We start from the raw sequence: 20,392 nt of genomic DNA, 5'->3' as shown, positions 1-20,392 counted from the left end.
ACACAAACCATATCACTCACACACGCGGGGGCACTCGCCCACGGTGTCTCATCCACACACGGCGTGCTGGGGAGCACGCCCTTCGGCACACTTGCCATCACACCACACACACGGGGTCGCTTCCACACACGGGGACGCACTCACACCTTGCACCACACACACCGGGACAACCACACTGGGGATTCGTGTCCCCTCAAGGGTCTCCGGGGCCTCTATACCCCCCAAGCTTTCCGTGCACCTGTCCACAGTACTCCTCCCCTCGACCTCACAAAGCACGACCGGAGGGGGATGGGTTTGTGTCCCACGACCTGACACCAGTGTTGCGAATTCGCGCCCGCCGGCGTACGAGCGGCCACGTAACTCGAATCGCGGAACGTCGCCCACCGGACGGACAATTCTGTCGTGACCCTCTCGGACTAACGCCGGGAACTAGTCATGGGTGGGCCTTTCGGCCTCACCACAATCATACCAATCGGGCCCCCGCGTGGAATAGGGTTGTTCGCCAAATTCGACCTACCTAAGTACCCACACGGAGGGTAGACCGGGCGATCGCACCTCGCCGCAGGTCGACTCCGGACACGGGCCACTTAAGCGACCCATTCCGTACTATCGGGATAACCGAGCGGTGTTATCGTCGACCTCGACGGTTTTACTTTACAGACGGCGCAGACAACACATTTACTCAAAAGCAAAAGAAAAAGAAAAGGGCCACCCTCAAAGACAAGGGAGCAGACGGGGGCTGTGGGCCGCGAGACCGGGTGGATCCTACCCGTGTATTGTGATGAGCCGCAAATGTGGCGGCGGTACCCCGACTCCGCACTCCTTCGCGGGTTTCGTTAGCACTGCTTGGAGTGGGGTGGGAACGGGGCCCCCTTTTCGCACTATCTCAGCGTGGGGGGGAAAAAGTGGGGAATTGTTGATGCTCTGGGGAAGGAGGATAGCTGGCTTGCTTGGGTCCCGCGACGAGCGACTCCACTGCGACCTCGTCGCCGACCGCCGTCTTCCTTGCCTCGGACCCGAGGTATCCGGTCCCCTCCGCAATTCTCCTCAGCCAACTGCAGCAAATCACCTCGACCGCGCTCCAGGCTCCAGGCTTCCTCTCTCTGCAGCTCCCCAACAGACTCCGAACCCCGACAGACTGCCACTCTCTGGACCCGATTCTCCTCAGCCGACTGCCTCCAACCCTTCTCCAACTCAAACTGCCTCCAACTCACTCGACCGGAAAACTCACTGAATTCGCCCCGCGCTCGGCGCTTTATAGTGGTGTAGGAGAACCCATATGCAAATTTCTGGATCAGAACGGGGTGGAGCCACGCTCGCCCATTGGACGGAGAAAAAGGGGCGTGAGCCTCCCCTGATCCTCGAATTTGCACATATCGATTCTACTCCGACGCGCCTGGAGGCAGGGCCAAACCGCCCCGCGCTTGCTGATTGGACGGATCAGAAGTGGGCGTGTATCATTCCTGATCCGACTTCTCCTCGGAAAGGCCACTATTTGCACCCGCAGCTCGGCACGCGTCCCGCACGAGGCCAGGACAGCCTGACGCTCGGTGCCCACAAGCGGTGCGGGAATGGCCGCAGAAGGATAGGCGAAGGTGGTGGAGGGTTTAAAGTGCTGGTCCATGGCCATGGTGATGTTTGGAATGGCGGTGATGCGATGTTTGCGGGAGCGAGTTGTGAAGGTAAAGGTCGTGGGCTGTTGGCGTTGTTGTGAAGCGGCGCTGCGGTTGGTGGTTGTTGTGTGATGGCGGTTGAGATGTGGTTGGTTCAAAATAAAGATAGAACAGAAAAACGGCTATCTTAAAGGGTCGCAGCCCGAATGAATCACATTTATTCCCTCCAAACAACGGGTTTGGGGCTAACTACACATGTACTTACAGAGATATCTCACCTACGGGACCTGAATGGTGGTTTGCGAATTTCCTCAACCGTTATATATATATATATATATATATATATATATATATATATATATATATATATATATATATATATATATATATATATATATATATATATATATATATATATATATATCCTCTCAGATCCATCCCATCTCGTCTTCAATTGTCCTACCCTTATTCTCACCCATGGTACACTGAAACCTGTGATGAAGCAGTTGCTCTGAAACAACTTGCTTTCTCTTCCTGGAAAGCAAACCCGACTGAAGGCAATCTTAGATCATTCCACAAAGACCGCAACAAGTGTGTCTCCACTCGCAAAAGAGCCAGAAAACATGTCCAACCTCAAGAATGAGCTTTCAAACTGGTCTCCCTCCTCCAAAACCCGGTGGCGCATTAAGTTTGTCTGCGGAGTATGCTCTACTCCATCCCTTCCTGCTCTTCAAATGGCATCACAGCAGACTCTGTTCATGAGAAGGCCAAATGCCTCATTTCTGTGTTTGCTTCCAAATCTTGTGTCCCCAATCCCTCGCTCTCGTGTCCCCAACCTCCCAACCCATCGTACCCAGTCACACCCATCGACTCCTTAACTCTGCGTCTTTTGCATGTGAGAATGTGGAGAAGGTTGTGAGAACCCTTGACTGATTCTGCAACTGGACTGGATGGCATCAGTTAATGTTTCACAAAAACATGCACTGCTGCTCTTGCACATCCTCTTTCTGCTCTCCAAGTGTTTTGTGTAGCTGCTCTCTGCCCAAACAGAAGAACTGTATTCTGCTGCGGAGTACACAATGAGCAAGGCCAGCAATGCGAAGAGTGCGTGCACTTTACCCCCAGCTGGTGCCCGCTAGTGTCCGGATGATGTTTACCCTGGTCTTGATCTTTTCTGTAACCGGTTTTAAGTGTTCACAGAATGTGAGGCTACAATCAAGTGTGACTAAAAGGTACTTGAGAAACGGCTCACTCTTGATTGGTCTGCTGCATAAAGAAACCTGGAGTTTGCTGTTATAGCAAGTTGGTTGCGGAGCCGGAAAGCGGTAACTGTTGTCTTAGTTAGGTTTGGGCAGAGGTGCCAGTGGATGAAGTTATAGCTTTATTAACTTGAAAGTCCTGGGAAAGGGTGTGAGATCTTCAAGGTTGATTGCTTAGGTAGCAAGGGCAAGATCATCTGCATATAAGCAAACTTCCTGGAGGTGGTACAAGGCACGTTACTCACAAATATGTTGAAGAGGATTGGAGATAAAACAGACCCTTGGGGAAGACCATCATTGAGAGTCCTTATGGAACTTGTTTGGTCTCCGAGCGAAATCCTAAATCGTCGATTTTTACGATGCTCTTTCTGAAATCTTCCGGTATCTTATTCTCACTCTATATACCTTCCTAAACAACTCTACAATCCACTTTGCTCCCCCGAAGTCCTAAGTCCCTTCCTTTTTGTGATGGTCATAAATGTGTTGAGTGACAACATAAGAGAAAAAGAACTGTGGGATCTCCTGTTTGCAGAGGATTTAGTAATAGCAGAGTCAAAGGAAGAGCTACAGAGAAGAATGATGAAATGACGAGAGTATCGAGAGACAGGGATTGAGTATCAACACGAGAGAGATAGAGGTTATGGTGTGTCGTAATACTGGAGCAGAGAGGGTTGGGATTGTCAATAAAAGAAGTGAAGAGCTGACACAAGTGGAAAAATTAAAATATCTTGACTCAGTACTAAAGGAAGAGGGAGATTGTGAAGCAGAAGTTCAGGACAGAGTGAAAGCAGCATGGATAAGGTGGAAGGAGGTGAGTGGTGGCATCTGTGATACAATTGCAGGAAAGAACCTACAAGACAGTCATCAGGCCACTTGTCTTTGAGAAAAAAGGAAGACGAGTTGCTGTGGATTGTACAGGACAGAGATGAGAATGCTTCAGGGTTATCAGTGTATCACAGAGAGAGATATACAAGAAAGCTGTATTACGTATAGAAAAGATTAGAGAGGCTAGGTTACGGTAGTTTGGCCAGGTGATGCAAAGAAAGGATGAGGGACCAATCAGGAAAGAATGGAATGAGTCAATTAGAGGGGGAAAAAGACTAAGAGGAAGACAGATTACGGTAGAGGGATGTATAGGACAAAGGGATTTGAAGAACAAGAGAATGAGAGAAGAGGAAACGGCAGACAGAGGAGAATGGAGAAAATAAATAAGAGTAGCCATCTCCTGAATGTTGGGATTTAGGCTTAAGAAAGAAGAGTGAGTGGGAGTGGAGTTCAAGTCATCACTACCATACAATACAGCCACAGTAGCCTGCAAAAGTATTCACACCCTACCAATAATGCCACATTTAGATGAATTACGGATTAGGTAGAAACAATTTTTCCAAATGAACTTTTTTTTATTCATAACTGAAGAGATCAAACTAAACACTGTTGTAATTGAAGGTGGTTACACGTGAGGATTACCTGCGAAAAAAAAAAAAGTACAAATCAAATTCCACTGGTTGTAAAAGTATTCACCCCCGAGGTTAGTACTTGATGGAAACATCTTTTGCAGTAATAACTGTGATGAGTCTTTGCTCCTGAAATAATTTCGGGCAAATTAGGCAAAGGGTTTGAATACTTGTACAACTGAGAATCATCTAATTTTCTCTGTTGATCCAACTTATTCACATTTTATCTGCATTTGTTTAGCTTGATCACTTTGGAGTGGAGTACATTGTGAAGACTCTTTTTGTTAAATTTGATTTGAGAGCATCAGTAAATAAGCATAGGTGGCATCAAAATGTGAATACTTTTACAGGATATATATATATATATATATATATATATATATATATATATATATATATATATATATATATATATATATATATATATATACATATATCTTCTTCTTCTTTCGGCTGCTCCCGTTTGGGGTCGCCACAGCGGATCATCCGTATGATCCGCATAGTGATTTGGCACATGTTTTACGCCGGATGCCCTTCCTGACGCAACCCTGGTCGCCTCTTACGACACAGGGATATGGTACACCTATTTTAACCGGGGTATACACCGGCCCAGTATACTGGTACTCATTTCGCCAACCTCAGAAGGATGACAGGCTGAGTCAACCCCCTGGTGTATTAATTCAGTGGCCCAACGGGGCTTGAACTCAGGACCTCTTGGATCCCAAGCCGCTGCCCTAACCACTGCGCCAACACCAGGCTATATATATATATATATATATATATATATATATTGTGGGCCGGGGTTCGGCGGCGATAAACGACCACGAGGTGCAGCAGTGGAGTCTCCCACCGAACACCCGGAATTTAGGTCGTGACTCTCGGCCAACTTAGAGCAGTGCTACTCAAAGTGGTGGTACGCGGACCGGTGCCGGTATGCGAGTCATTGACTCGAGTTTCCAGTTTCACATTATCATGACATACAACATGTAATGGATAAAATGAAAATGTATAAAATCTTGAAAAATAATATATTTAAGCCAACAAATTCAAAATACGAGAGGTCCATATATATATATATATATATAAAAAAAATGTCAACTTTTGTTATATTTTAATATTTTTCTGGTACAAATTAATATTACTACAGATATTCAAACAATATTTTCTTGGATCATAAAGAAGTAATAATATGGTACAAATATGGTACCCTGGCACATTGGAAAGAAAAACCTGCTGGTCCGCCACATCACATAGTTTGAGAAGCACTGACTTAGAGGACCGTGGTCACCAATATTTTGACGGCGTGAGGTAAGGTCCACTTATCATTCCAATTTACCTAAGTACTCACGCCGTCCAACTACCGGGGAAACCACACCCTCGGCCGACTGTCCAAATCGAGTCGCTATCACCGACTCGGATCCGGCGTAACTGAGCGGAAGTTACCAAAGCCGCGCCGGACCAAATGAACAATTTACCGGCCCAGACGGCATTACTATTCCTCAAACCCGCACTGTGCTGGGTAAGTGAAAGAAAACACGAACAACGAACTGGAACATTTAACACGGGGATTTATTTATAATGGGGTAGGGGAGCACACAGAGAGCAGAGTTATCATGAATAAAAGGCAGGCAATATACAATGAAAGGAAAAGCACTTAACAATCCTACTTAAAGGACCAGAGCCTAGCTGGGTACCTGTCCCGCCTCGTGCGGTCAGACCGACCCGAACCACTGGTGGGACTCGAACCCACGACCCGAAGTCCACGGCCCACGAATGAGAGCGCTCAACCACGACCACCACTGTCTCAGACCGCTCCAACCACCAAACACACAACCGTCTGCCATGATGACAGACTGCTCAGAATCGCCACGATCCTCCTGTCTGCCGTCCTCTCGTCTCTCACAACCACTCTGCCGTCGCCACGATCACCTGGTCTCCCCAAAAACTGTTCCTCACAACCATTCTACTCCTCTTTCGGTGGGAGGGGTCAACCGTTCACGACACAGCCCCCATTTTCATTGCACCTTACATTTATTTTCCAGTTTCCAATCCACTGAGCAAACCCGACCAGCCAATCCAAAAGGCCGTCACCTTATCAAATGCTTTTCTGAAAGTTTAAAGAATCTACGTCCACTGCACTTCCCTCATCCATCGAATCAGGAACTGCTTCACAGAACTCAAATGCATTCCTTAAACCCAACCGACCATTAATAAATCAATGTGACTACCTTTAAATAGTTTGAAATTGCAGGATATAAATGGTTCCATAACCAACAGCTCCAGCACCTTCCCCACAAATGAAGTCAAACCGACAGGTGTATAGTTCTCCCAATTCTTCTCGAGAACGTGTATTAAACGAGTGGGCCCGTTGGTGCACTGGATAAGAATCTTCATTGGTCTTCACAGCCTTGTTGCATACCCACCCGATGTACTGCTCGAGCATCGATAGCTTGGGTTTTCATGAAACCCAGATGTGCTTTGGCCAGAGTGGGGATTATACGGTTGTTACTATTGCCAAATGATACTATTGGTTCGTGGGCACCAGCAGTGACCACTGTTTTTGTTGTGTCTGTGTGTCTGTGTGTCTGTTTGTGACTCTCTCCAGAGCATAGCTCCGTGACGTTTGATGCGATCCTGATGAAACTTGGAAGCTAGATATCATGGTCTAGTGTATTTTTGTAAGAGGGGTGTCACCACGCCCACTTGAACTTTTTATTTATTTTTTTTCTCGAAATTTCATTTCCTAGAAGCTGTGCCTCATGTCCATAAGTACAACATATAAAACGAGGACAAATGTGTCCAAGAGCAGCGTCCTAAAGGTTTTGTCGGCTAAAGAAAAAAAAAAAAATAAAAAAAACAATTTCCGATATTTCGTCACGTGCCTTGATTAAGCCAATAGTGAGACCAGTCATAATGTATTTACGATATATAGTGTATTTACGAAATTACAATATGATAAATGGAATAATCTTTAAATAGTAACGTGAACTTTTCGAAACTTTAAAGCAAATGTCCGAATATATTTAAAAGTACATGATAGACGCTCTCAAAAGGCACCGTCTATGTGAGGATGTGTACATGTGCTCAGTATTTAAGGAGATCCGGATCTCGTATATACAAGAGCAGAGTCCGAGAGGTTAAGGTTTTGTCTTCACAAGAAGAAGAACAAGAAGAAGAAGAACAACACCGAGCTCTCTATGAGCAGTGTCCGCTATGTGAGACGCTGCTAAAAAAAACAATTTGATTTGGTCAATTTTGACGGAAGAGGTAGGTTTTTACGGTAGGGCTTCCTCAATAATGCCCGCGAACCATCGTCGCCTCCCGGCTTGTTATTATTATTATTAATATATGCTTTGTTACAACGTTATCATTTTTATTTATTTTTTTAATTAGAATGCCGTGCCACGGAAGGACCTATTAAGCTATTCTATACACCTTAACATGACGTGTGTTTAAAACATGGAAATTCTTTCAGGTTCCTTGTAGTTAATGATCATGACAATCATTTAGGTACATCACACATACACATACCTCATCCATTAATAGGTAAAATAAAAAAAATAAAAAAACATCACAGTTACATTTGCTGCTGTCGAATCGTCCAGCCCAGGTACCTATCTAGACTCCAATGAACTGTGAGCATAAGTTTATTTATTTCATTTTGTTAATTCTAAAATAGATTTGATTGGCTGTATTTTACAACATATATGCATCACCATCCGATACCTTTTCCACAACACAAAGCAACCCGATGAACATAACGAGGAGGAACAGCTGAGGCCAAATAAATAAATAAATAAATAAATAAATCATTAATAAAATACAAAAATAAAAATTAAATAAATAAATAATTCTACAACACGGGTGGAAAATAAACGTCACGAAATTGTTTTACAAATACAACGTTCCCACTTTTGACAAACTTTCATGTGATGCGTATAAATGAAACAACAAAAGATACAAACAGTGTGTGCGCGAAATGAACATAAAGGGTTAAAAACGTCTCGAAGTGTAGAAACTATTTTTAAACGCCCATGGAATTCCCCCTTTTAATCTGCAGCTTTCACCCAGAAACATCGCTGTCGTTGTTAAAAAAAACACCAAAACGAATCACACGAAATCTCTACAACACCAGAAACAAGTGAAAGATAAACAACTCACGCGATATTGGAAAAAAAGGACGTAAACAGAGTTTAAACTTTAAACTCAGCCTTCCCAACGTCTCCTTCGAAATAAACCACAACCTCTCAAAGGGACCAATCAGCGCGACTTCCGGTAACCAAAAAAATGCGGCTTCTTATTCTTTTTTTAAAATGAATTTCAATGACGCTTTCAGAGCCGGGGTAGGCTCTATACACGCCACGGAATTCTTCTTCTTCTTCTTCTTTCTGAATTTTAATGGCGCTTTCAGAGCCAGGGTCGGCTCTATGCACGCCACGGGCTTCTTCTTCTTCTTCTTCTTTCTGAATTTTAATGGCGCTTTCAGAGCCGGGGTAGGCTCTATACACGCCACTCAGCGGAACGTGATCGAAATTGTTTATTATCCCGTCGAGTGTAAAGAAATTAAAATGGATTTCCCACAATCCTTCAGGAATTTTAGTAACAGCTACCGGAGTTGAGGGTGTCTCTGGTTCATTTGCCTCAACACTTCCGGTAGATCCAACACCTTGATCCACATTTACTCCTACTTTCTGCACAAGATGCCGCCTGGGTCCCTCATAAAGAGGGCAATCTGGGAATAAATGATTCAGATCTTCGGGTTTGCTGCATTTTTCACAAAACCCCGTAGGATGTCCCCTCAATTTTATACAGGTATGAATACAGGTGGCAGTGCCCGAGTCTTACCTGCCAAGAGCCACCTGGTCTCTCCGGGAAAGCATGGGAAGTTTAACTAGAGGTGCCACGCCCGGATGCATGGAGTGACAGAATCTCCTCTTCGTGCTGGAGTCCCCACTGAAATTGCCATTTTTTTTTCTCGATCTGGTCCTTGGCCAGACTAATGATGGTCCCAGGGGGATTTGGGTGACATTTTCCAGTTTAAGGACATGATCAGCCGCTAGATCACAGGTCTCAATTCCACCAACGCCAACATGAGCAGGAATTCAGCACAGGTTGACCACCAGACCCCCCTCCACTTCACAATATCAACCAAATACCAAACTTCCAGCACCAAGTCATTCCCACAACCATCCTGGAAGGATTCCAATGCCTTAAATGTGGAAAATCAATCAGAGAGGATAAGAGCCAGAACTATGGCAAATAGTTCGGTCGAGAAGACCTAGAGATGGTTCGTTAGCCGAAATGTCCTGACCACCTTGAAATCAAGGGATGCATATTGCAGCAGCTGTCCTTCCAAGAGAAGGTTCTTTGGAGTCACCTGTATGTTCGTGCGATGATTGACTCCAAATTGAATTGATAAACTCAATAGTCTGATGGCACGTGACCACAGGATTAGCGGGTCCAATCCGTGTGACGGGTCCAATCAAAGGACAGGATGTCTTACTTCACAAACATTTTGTATCTCTATGTGTGAGTCTCAATGACGACGTGAATTAAGTTAATCACACGGAAAATGGATCTTTTAATAACAAGTAGTTGTTGTTGTTATTGAATTGCCGTCGTCACGACTGTAGTAGTTGTTGTTGTTGTTGTTGTTGTTGTTGTTGTTTGTGCGTGTATATATATATATATATATATATATATATATATATATATATTGTTGTGGTTACCAAATTCGCAAACCACCATTCAGGTCCCTTAGGTGAGGTATCTCGGTAAGTGCATGTGTAGTTAGGCCCAAACCCGTTGTCTAGTGGGAATACATGTCATTTATACGTGCTGCGACTCTTCAGGATAGCCGTTTTTCTTTTACTATCTTTATTTTGGACCAACCGCCATGATTACCACCACAACCACAACATCAACCACCAACCACAACGCCGCTTCACCACAACCGCCACGACCTTCACGTCACACCTCGCAACCGTAGCATCGCCACCGTTCTTGCCCCGCTGTGGGTACCGGTGTTGGACTCGTGCAGGGCGCACGTCGAACAGCGTGTACAAAATCACGGATTTTGTGCTTCAAAAACGGATCAAAAACGACACACGCCCACTTTTTGCCGTCCAATCGGTGAGCGAGGGGCGATTTGGCCCCGCCTCCAGAACGATCGATATATGCAAATTTGTGGATCAAAAAGCCTTCACGCCCACTTTTTCTCGGGCCAATGGGGAGCGAGGTGAAAGGTCAAAGGGAGGGGGTCAAAGGCGAAGCTACGGGGGGGGGGATAAAAGGACCGTGTTCGTCAGTCAGAGCAGTGGGGAAGTCTGGAGCCGAAGCCTGCAGTAGCTGGAGAAGCTGAAGAGAGTCGAACGAGGAGAGCCCAAAGAAGAGTCCAGGGTGGAGAGTCCAGAGGCGGAGAGGCGGCAGCGGCGAAGGCAGACGAGGGGGTGCTCGCGTCGGTGCCGGGAGCTGCACGCCCGGGGGAGGCCGGCAGCGCGACCTGGCCGAGGTGGAGACGCACACCAGGGATAATAAAGATCCTCTATACCCCGAGCATCAGCAACCCCCTCCTGTTTCCCCCCGCGCTGAGATAGTGCGACCAAGGGGGCCCCTTTTTCCCACCCCCTGCCAGGCACTGTCCGCGAGGCCCGCGGAGTGCGGCGCCATCGCCGCTCCGCGTCTCATCACCAGACGGTAGGCGCGACCCGGTCTCGGCCTCAGGCCCGCCTCATCCTTGAGGGTATTTCTTTTCCTTGGTTTTGGGTATGTGTTGTCGGCGCCGTCTGTGAAGTAGAATTGTATAAGTGTTGCCGTGTGCTCGGTAGTCGGTATTAGCTCTGCACTGTGTTTTCACTTTTATATTTGCTTTTTGTGTAAATGGAATTGTGTTTTCTTTTTTTTGTGTGCTTTTGGTGGAATTGAATTTGTGTGCTTCCCGTGTGCCGCGAATAAATGTGCTTTATTGTTGAACTATTCTCCCGCTTCGCTTCGTCTTTTCCCCCATTGAACCCTCATCTTGCTTCACGTAAAGGGTTGGTAGTGGGCTGAGTACGCCCGATAATTAATCGAACCGTCGAGGTCGACGATAACACCGCTCGGTTATTCTGATAGTACGGAACGGGTCGCTTAAGTGGCCCGTGTCCGAAGTCGACCTGCGGCGAGGTGCGATCGCCCGGTCCACCCTCCGCGTGGGTACTTAGGTAGGTCGAATTTGGCGAGCAACCCTATCCCACGCGGGGGCTGATTGGCTCGATCGCGGTGAGACCGAAAGGTCCACCCGTGACTGGTTCCCGGCGTTAGTCCGAGAGGGTCACGACTGGATTGTCCGTCCGGTGGGCGACGTGCCGCGATTCGAGTTACGTGGCCGTCAGCACGCCGGCGGGCGCGAAGACCGCAACACTGGTGTCAGGTCGTGCGATACAAATTCATCGCCCTCCTCGCGGCACTGGTATCGGAGAACAGGAAAACGGGCTCTCCTGTCTCCGGATAAATTCACGGGAATCGGTCCAGGGGTGAGAGAAGCGACCCCCGATTCCCTCCAAATTACGAGCGAGCAAATTAACCCTTCACGAGAAGCAAGATGGCGTCTCAAGGCGAGCGGGAGCCGGGGGTATTAGAAATGTATATGTGTAATAATGTAGAGTCCATGGTCCAGGATGGAATCCCCGAGCAGGAAATGTTGATTGTGCAGGAACACGGACTCGCCCAACTGAACCCAGAGCCCGAAATAGGAGCGGCAGCGGCCGCGGTGTATGACACCTCCCCCCCCCTCTCCACCAAAACCCGCCGACCCTTGCCGAAACGGCTCACCCAAGCGCATCCGACATGGCCCAGCTATGCGCCATGCTGGCGGCAATGAACGAAAAGATGAATGCGAAAATGATCGAAAAAATGGATGCGAATATGAATGAAGTGAAAGCGACGATGGATGCGAATACACAGCAAATGAATGAAGTGAAAACGACGATGGATGCGAATACACAGCAAATGAGGGAAGAAATGAAAAAGCTGCGGGGTGAGACGCAGAACATGGGCCGAAGCCTGCAGGCGGGCATGAAGGCCGTGACAAAGGAAATAATAATAGTGGAGACAAGGGAGGTAAAGGGTGAAGAGTTGGCAGTGACGGTAGCCGGGAAGGGAACCATAGAGGAGAGACTACACGAGGAAGACGGGGTAAGTGACGCACACACACACACAGAGGTAGTGGAGGATAATGGGGGTGAGCTGGCGGACTGGGTAGAGACCCAGTGCGAGCACCTGGATGGCCTCCTCCAGGAACGAGGGGAGGGAGTATGCCCCTTGAGGTGAGTCACGACCAGGTGAGTTCGGTCGTGCTTTGCGAGGTTGAGAGGAGGAGAGCTGTGGACGGATGCACGGAGAGCTTGGGGGTATAGAGGCCCCGGAGACCCTTGTGGGGACACGAATCCCCAGTGTGGTTGTCCCTGTGTGTGTGGTGCAAGGTGTGAGTGCGGCACCGTGTGTGGAAGCGACCCCGTGTGTGGAAGCGACCCCGTGTGTGAGTGGTGTGGTGGCGATGGTGCCAGAGTGCGTGCTTCCCAGCACGCCGGGTGTGGATGGGGCACCGTGTGTGAGTGAGGCCGTGTGTGTGAGTGAAACGGCCAGTATGAGTGAGGCACCACGTGTGAGTGGTGTGGTGGCGATGGTGCCGGAGTACGTGCTTCCCAGCACGCCGTGTGTGGATGAGGCACGGAGTGTGAGTGAGGCACCGCGGGTTAGTGCCCCCGCGTGTGTGGGTGAGGCACCGTGTGTGGAAGAGACCGCGTGTGTGTGTCGCCGTGTGTATGAGTGAGGTACCGCGGGTGAGTGCCCCCGCGTGTGTGGATGAGGCACAGCGGTTGAGTTCCCCCGCGTGTATGAGTGAGGCACGGTGTGTGGATGAGGCACCACGAGTGAGTGAAAGGCCGCGAGTGCGTGGAGCCACGTGTGCGAGTGAGGCACGCGTGAGTGAACGGCCGTGTGCAAGGTCGCTGTGTGCAAGGGAGACCGTGTGTGTGAGAGAGCGGTATGTGAGGGAGATGTCGGTTGGTATGCGGGAGCACGCAGCCGCGTCTCCCGGTGTGAATGTGATGGAGTGGACTGTGTGCGTCGTAACACGCAGGTATGCGTGGGTCGAATGGCGACGACGGCGACAGAAGAAAGAAAGCCGAGTAGCGGCTGTAGTTGTTTCGGGGACCGTGCCGGGTTCACCCAGCAGTGAGCACGCGGTTAGTGCTGTGCAACGCACGAGACCACCACGTGCTCGCTTGCGAGAGTGAAGTCCCGGTCCGGAAACGCACGCGGTGGATTTGCCGATCCCGCGGACGGACAAAGTTTAGGCAGGTAAACGGATTTGGACCGGACGGGTTCTCCACGCGAACGTGTGTGTTAAGCTCCAACGGGCAAAGCACATGTGTTCGCGTGGGGAACCCCTCGAGACGTGGGGCTTGTTTTTTTTTTATGCGCACGGTGACGTCATGGCTGCACGTGGGGTTGGAATCCGGCAGGAGGGGTATCTCTGCCGGATGGTCCCGTCCAAGGAGGGACGAGGAACACGTGCAGCTGCATGACGTCACGGGCAGGTGCAAAGTGCGTGAGCTCTGAGTTGCCGCGCAGGTGCTGCGCATGGGAAAAAAAAAAAAAAGAAAAGGCAAGCCTCACTTTCGGGTGCACAGGATTCCTGGGCAAGGGGTGAAAGACCCCCTTGACCTGGGCACAGGATGGAAACTAGTTAGGGGGAAGGGTTAGCTTAGTTAGACCGACTTCATGGGGCAGGGGTAAGTCCTCATGGAGTCCGTGGAATGGATTAGTTAGAGGGATTGTAGCCAGATTTAGGTTGGGAAATAAAATGATTTTTTTTTGATTTGGAAGACAGTGACAGACTTGTGAATGTGTAGAGGGGACGTAGTTTAGCTACGTAGTGTTAAAAGGAACGTGCTGTAGTATAAGGGACGACGTGGGAGCACGAGTTAGTTAGGGGGTGCAGATAGGAGGATGGCAGAGTTCAGCGGTGAGTGTGTTGAAGAGTTGGTGAGTGAAGTGGAAGCATGTGCTTGGTGAGTGAGTGAGGCCAGCGGGTCTGTGTGAGTGGAGCGAATGGGGAATGCATGGTGCGATGAGTGATTGGGGGGAGGAGTGACTCCCGCCCAAGGGACCCCGGGGTCAGTGTAGAGTGAGTTAGCTGGGTTAGTCAAATTGAAAAATGGAGGTCGTTTTGTTTTTGGTGGGAAAGTAGGCTCGAGACCCATTTGGAGGGGTGCAGGAGCCCTGTTGACGGGCTTGGGAGCGTGGCTGCGAAAGGTGAGTATCGCTGAGTGGGTACCCCGGGCACCAGGCTAGTCGGCCGTGGTAGGCCAAGGGCCCATGGGGGGCCGGGATAGTGTAGTGGGCACGGGTGCGCCTGCTTGGTGCGGGGGCCCGGGGCGCCATTAGCCGCGTGGGCAGTGTTGTGGGCACGGGTGACCCTCGGAAAGGGGCCCGGGAGGCCGGCCTGCCACGTGTGCGTTTCAGGGGAGGTGCCATGGGGGGCACTCCCCGGTGTTAGGGAGCTGGTAGGCTCGGAGGCAGTGTAGTGCCCGGGGGTGCCATAGCGGGAGAATCGGCAGAGGGTCGTGCCTGCCAAAGGGAGCCACGTGTCCCAGCCAGGAGACCGTGTGAGGGCACGGAGAGAAAATTGGGGGGCGAGGCCCGAAATTGTGAGGACACCAACACAGGCGACGGGAATCTGGGTTGTTAGAACCAATAGTTTAAGCGAGAGGCGCTTGTTGAAAGCCCCGGGGTAGTTTAACAGTTAAATGGTTAGGGTAGATTAGGAGATGTACCCCTCCGCACCATCCATCCCCTCGCTGTCGTTGTGGGCCGCTGGACCCACTTGGTGTTAAGATCGCCGAACTCTGGGGAGGCCATTCTGAGGCTTCGTTGGGCCTCGACACAGGACGTAAGCTCTCCCTTATTCCCCTCCGGGAAGGGAACGTAGGGGTTGGGAGTAGGCTAGGTGACAGGATAGGTTAGCCGAACAAGGACGATAAAGGGGGTTAGGGGACGATTTATAGTGGGGGAGTAAAAAATAAAAACAACAGAAAAAAAAATTAAGTTGGGGCGAAATTGGGGTTTGACAAATTAAGGGAGTGGGTATGTACAGTGACGGGCAAAGGCGATAGGTTGGGAGGGAGACAGGTAGGTAGGTCCGAGCCCGCCCTCCAAGTGGCCAGCACCACCGCACTCCCTCCACCAACCTCCACTGAACGGCAAGAGCTGGCCAACTTCATCGGCTGGCTGTTTTTCTTCAAGGCCTGTGCCGGCCAACTTCATCGGCAGCTGTTGTTTTGCTGCGAGGCCTGTGCCGGCTGGATCGTCTGCAGCTGCTGTGCTGCAAGGCCTGTGCCGGCCCACTTCATCTGCCGGCTGTGTTTGCCTGCAGCGGCCTTCTTCTGCGGGCTGTGTTTGCCTGCTGCCTTTGCCATGCCATGCCCACTGCCCATGTTCACCAGCCCCGTTCAATTTTTGCTTTGCCCCCCCCCCTTGTTCATTTCCATGTGCGCCAGGATCCGCAAGGCAACAGTTTGCAAGCTGCGAGAACTGCCCTGTTGGCAGCTACAACACGGGCCTGCAGTGGCGGCCCGTGCACCGTTTTTGTGTCCATCCATCCATTCGTTGTGCTCATTGCGTGTGCCACTTGAGCTGGCACGGAGACTACGTTTGTGCAGCCCATGCACCGTTGTGGTTCACTGCGTTCAGTTCAAAAAGGGAAGGCCTTGGACTGCGTGTGAGCAGCCAGCCACGTTCCCTGTCACCTGCATTGTTTGAGCCAGAGACTGCATGCGGGCAGCCTGGCTCCCTGCTAACTGCTTTTCTTTGCAGAGTTCAGTGATCCTGGGCCATGGTTTAGTGTAAAATTTGTAAGTTAAGGTTAAGATGTACTGTAAATATGAGTGCGCCCCCGGCATGTCTGTCTAGCGCCGGCAATTTTATTTAAGTCGTCCGTGTGAGTGAGTTTGTTTAGGTAGTTACGCAGCCCTCAGGTTATTTATTTTGGGGATACGAATACCATGAATGTCGCACTCAGGGATCCGTAGGTAAAATGTACTAGGGGAAAACTACACATGATGGCACACGAAAATTTGACGACTCGGGACGAGTCTGTAAAAAGGGAAGGGGGTAGTGTTGTGGTTACCAAATTCGCAAACCACCATTCAGGTCCCTTAGGTGAGGTATCTCGGTAAGTGCATGTGTAGTTAGGCCCAAACCCGTTGTCTAGTGGGAATACATGTCATTTATACGTGCTGCGACTCTTCAGGATAGCCGTTTTTCTTTTACTATCTTTATTTTGGACCAACCGCCATGATTACCACCACAACCACAACATCAACCACCAACCACAACGCCGCTTCACCACAACCGCCACGACCTTCACGTCACACCTCGCAACCGTAGCATCGCCACCGTTCTTGCCCCGCTGTGGGTACCGGTGTTGGACTCGTGCAGGGCGCACGTTGAACAGCGTGTACAAAATCACGGATTTTGTGCTTCAAAAACGGATCAAAAACGACACACGCCCACTTTTTGCCGTCCAATCGGTGAGCGAGGGGCGATTTGGCCCCGCCTCCAGAACGATCGATATATGCAAATTTGTGGATCAAAAAGCCTTCACGCCCACTTTTTCTCGGGCCAATGGGGAGCGAGGTGAAAGGTCAAAGGGAGGGGGTCAAAGGCGAAGCTACGGGGGGATAAAAGGACCGTGTTCGTCAGTCAGAGCAGTGTGGAAGTCTGGAGCCGAAGCCTGCAGTAGCTGGAGAAGCTGAAGAGAGTCGAACGAGGAGAGCCCAAAGAAGAGTCCAGGGTGGAGAGTCCAGAGGCGGAGAGGCGGCAGCGGCGAAGGCAGACGAGGGGGTGCTCGCGTCGGTGCCGGGAGCTGCACGCCCGAGGGAGGCCGGCAGCGCGACCTGGCCGAGGTGGAGACGCACACCAGGGATAATAAAGATCCTCTATACCCCGAGCATCAGCAACCCCCTCCTGTTTCCCCCCGCGCTGAGATAGTGCGACCAAGGGGGCCCCTTTTTCCCACCCCCTGCCAGGCACTGTCCGCGAGGCCCGCGGAGTGCGGCGCCATCGCCGCTCCGCGTCTCATCACCAGACGGGTAGGCGCGACCCGGTCTCGGCCTCAGGCCCGCCTCATCCTTGAGGGTGTTTCTTTTCCTTGGTTTTGGGTATGTGTTGTCGGCGCCATCTGTGAAGTAGAATTGTATAAGTGTTGCCGTGTGCTCGGTAGTCGGTATTAGCTCTGCACTGTGTTTTCACTTTTATATTTGCTTTTTGTGTAAATGGAATTGTGTTTTCTTTTTTTTGTGTGCTTTTGGTGGAATTGAATTTGTGTGCTTCCCGTGTGCCGCGAATAAATGTGCTTTATTGTTGAACTGTTCTCCCGCTTCGCTTCGTCTTTTCCCCCATTGAACCATCATCTTGCTTCACGTAAAGGGTTGGTAGTGGGCTGAGTACGCCCGATAATTAATCGAACCGTCGAGGTCGACGATAACACCGCTCGGTTATTCTGATAGTACGGAACGGGTCGCTTAAGTGGCCCGTGTCCGAAGTCGACCTGCGGCGAGGTGCGATCGCCCGGTCTACCCTCCGCGTGGGTACTTAGGTAGGTCGAATTTGGCGAGCAACCCTATCCCACGCGGGGGCTGATTGGCTCGATCGCGGTGAGACCGAAAGGTCCACCCGTGACTGGTTCCCGGCGTTAGTCCGAGAGGGTCACGACTGGATTGTCCGTCCGGTGGGCGACGTGCCGCGATTCGAGTTACGTGGCCGTCAGCACGCCCGCGGGCGCGAAGACCGCAACAATATATATATATATATATATCCATATCCCTGCCCTGTTGTTGTATATTTTCCGATTGATTTCGCGCGTGTTATTTGTCGTGATTTCGCGCGTGTTATTTGTCGTGATTTCGCGCGTGTTATTTGTAGTGATTTCGCGCGTGTTATTTGTAGTGATTTCGCACGTGTTGTTTGTTGTCATTTCGCACGTGTTATTTGTTCTGATTTCGTCCGCCATTGACGCGTCTGTCGTGCCTTGTTCCTGCTGTCGGAGAATCATGAAAAGGGTTCCGTTACTTTGAGGTCCAAAGCCTCGTTCTGGGAGGAGACGAGGTGTTGTGATTAAACGGACACGAATATGTGTTCCAAGTAAATCGATTATTAACTTTGCAACTGTTTCATTTTATTTCGTCAACAGATGGAACTCTGAGAATGAAGCGTGAAGGCTGAATGGTGGTGGTTGTTCTTGTTCTTCCTTCCTTCCTTTCTTTCTGTCTTTCTTTCTTCCCTCCCCCACAGTCGCTGACAGCTTTGATTAAAGAGTAGCATGTTACAGTTCACAAACATATTGCAGATCTATATTGTTATTATAACAACAAGCCAAACCCGCGCCCTGCGCGAAGTTTCTAAAGTGAAGGTTCGTTAGGACGTCAATATATCCATTGTTCATAATGTGATTTATCGAATTTCTTTACATACATTGTTGTTATATTTTTGTGTCAAATTTACCTTCTGAGGTAGTCAGCATGTCCAGAAGAGGGTTTTACATCGCAGACGCTGTTTTCTCGGAGTGGCATTACGCCTCTCAGCGGTGACGGTCTGTCGACGACAGATATAATGACGTCAGCGAATGACCGATGTCATGACGTCATTACACCTCTCACCGGTGACGTCACACGTCGCCGTGCAAACGAATGTAAAAAATAGAAAATCGCCAAAAATTCCCAAACCTGTCTGTCTGGCGCGATCTCACATTGCCCCTGCTGTTCATTAGAGTTTTAACCACAGAGCACCCGCATGCCGAAAGTGGCGACAATCCGTTCAGCAGTTTCGGAGGAGAAACGTCCACAAAATATGGCTTAGCGTAATATGGAATAGTCAAAGCCCAGAAGCGAACGTAGAATTCTTCTTACATTTGATGCTGCAATTTCCGGTTACTTCGGCCTGGATTCGGGATCAGCGATCAAATAATGTAAATCACGATTAAAAATTATTTTTTGATGATGCGGGAGATATCTTTATTAAAATCAGTGGAGGCAATATACACCATGTCTGATATTTGGGTCCTTCATGTCTCCGACGATGTCCCGGCATGCATCATTCCCCATGACAAAAAACGGAAGCAAAAGGGTCATAGCCGACGACAAGGATTCCAAATTGCCAGGGTATTGTGTTGTTGTTGTTGTTGTTGTTGTTGTTGTTTCCTATTCTCTCATGTGCACACGCTGAGTATGAAGCTCACAACGTTCGCGATTAAATATGATAAATAATACGAATTCCCCCTTACAAGGCACTTTATTTGGCGCAGGAAGACATTAGGCTCATCAAACCTGCGCGACTATTACCAACTTATGGTCGTTTGGGGTTGGCAGGATTGCCCAGGCTGAGAGGTACGGTCGAACCTCTAAACTAGCTTCGCCTCGCCTCTAACTTGTCTAGCCTGGGTTTGAATCCCGACCCAGCTATAAACTGTCATCCCGGTGTTTCACACGCAGGGTGATTCATTAATGTGTGTGTGCCATCCCTCAGATGGACGTAAAACTGCTTATTTAATGATCGGATGGACCTGGTGTTGGCTTAGTGGTTAGGGTGGTGGCTTGGGATCATAGGGTCCTGAGTTCAGGCCCCGTTGGCTGCTGAATTAACACCATGGGGTTGACTCACCCTGCCATCCTTCTGAGGTGAGTGAAATGAGTTACCAGTGTGGCAGTCAAAAAGGCTGCACACCAAGGGAAGGGGTATCAACAGATTGGGATAATCTGGTATTGGTGTGGCAAAGGCATGATGGGCCGAATGGCCCGTCTGCTCTATCATCTGGGCTGGCCTTTTATTTTGGTGTGTCCTAATCCATTCTGCATTCTAGCTCTTCCAGAAGCCTTGACTTTGTCTACCCTACAAAGAGCAAATTCAACATTTTACAAAAAGTGAACTCACCTCCTCATGAGTTGAGGAGGTGAGTCATGTCTGAGTATCAATTTTTCCAGTGTTTTGAAAGTGTTACTCTCCAAAATGTTTTGTTGAGTTTTTT

At 49.4% G+C, this 20,392-nt stretch overlaps 1 protein-coding gene across 8 annotated transcripts in view; it reads right to left on the bottom strand.

Moving 5' to 3' along the window:
* LOC147035613 (TNF receptor-associated factor 2-like) overlaps nt 1-8,602 on the bottom strand; it is a 79,278-nt gene extending 70,676 nt beyond the window's left edge. For 6 of the 8 annotated variants that reach the window (XR_015049089.1, XM_085845288.1, XM_085845321.1 and 3 more), the window contains exon 1: nt 8,488-8,602. The gene's annotated coding sequence lies outside the window, so the exon portion shown is untranslated. The remainder of the gene's footprint in view (nt 1-8,487) is intronic. The other 2 variants (XM_085845298.1, XM_085845313.1) reach the window with 1 other exon arrangement.
* Nucleotides 8,603-20,392: the final 11,790 nt, after the last annotated feature.

Source organism: Eptatretus burgeri, chromosome 1 (genome assembly GCF_056783735.1).
Source record: "Eptatretus burgeri isolate ZD-2024b chromosome 1, Ebu_testis_v1, whole genome shotgun sequence".
Classification (NCBI taxonomy): domain Eukaryota; kingdom Metazoa; phylum Chordata; class Myxini; order Myxiniformes; family Myxinidae; genus Eptatretus; species Eptatretus burgeri.
This window is presented reverse-complemented; position numbering and strand designations above follow the sequence as displayed.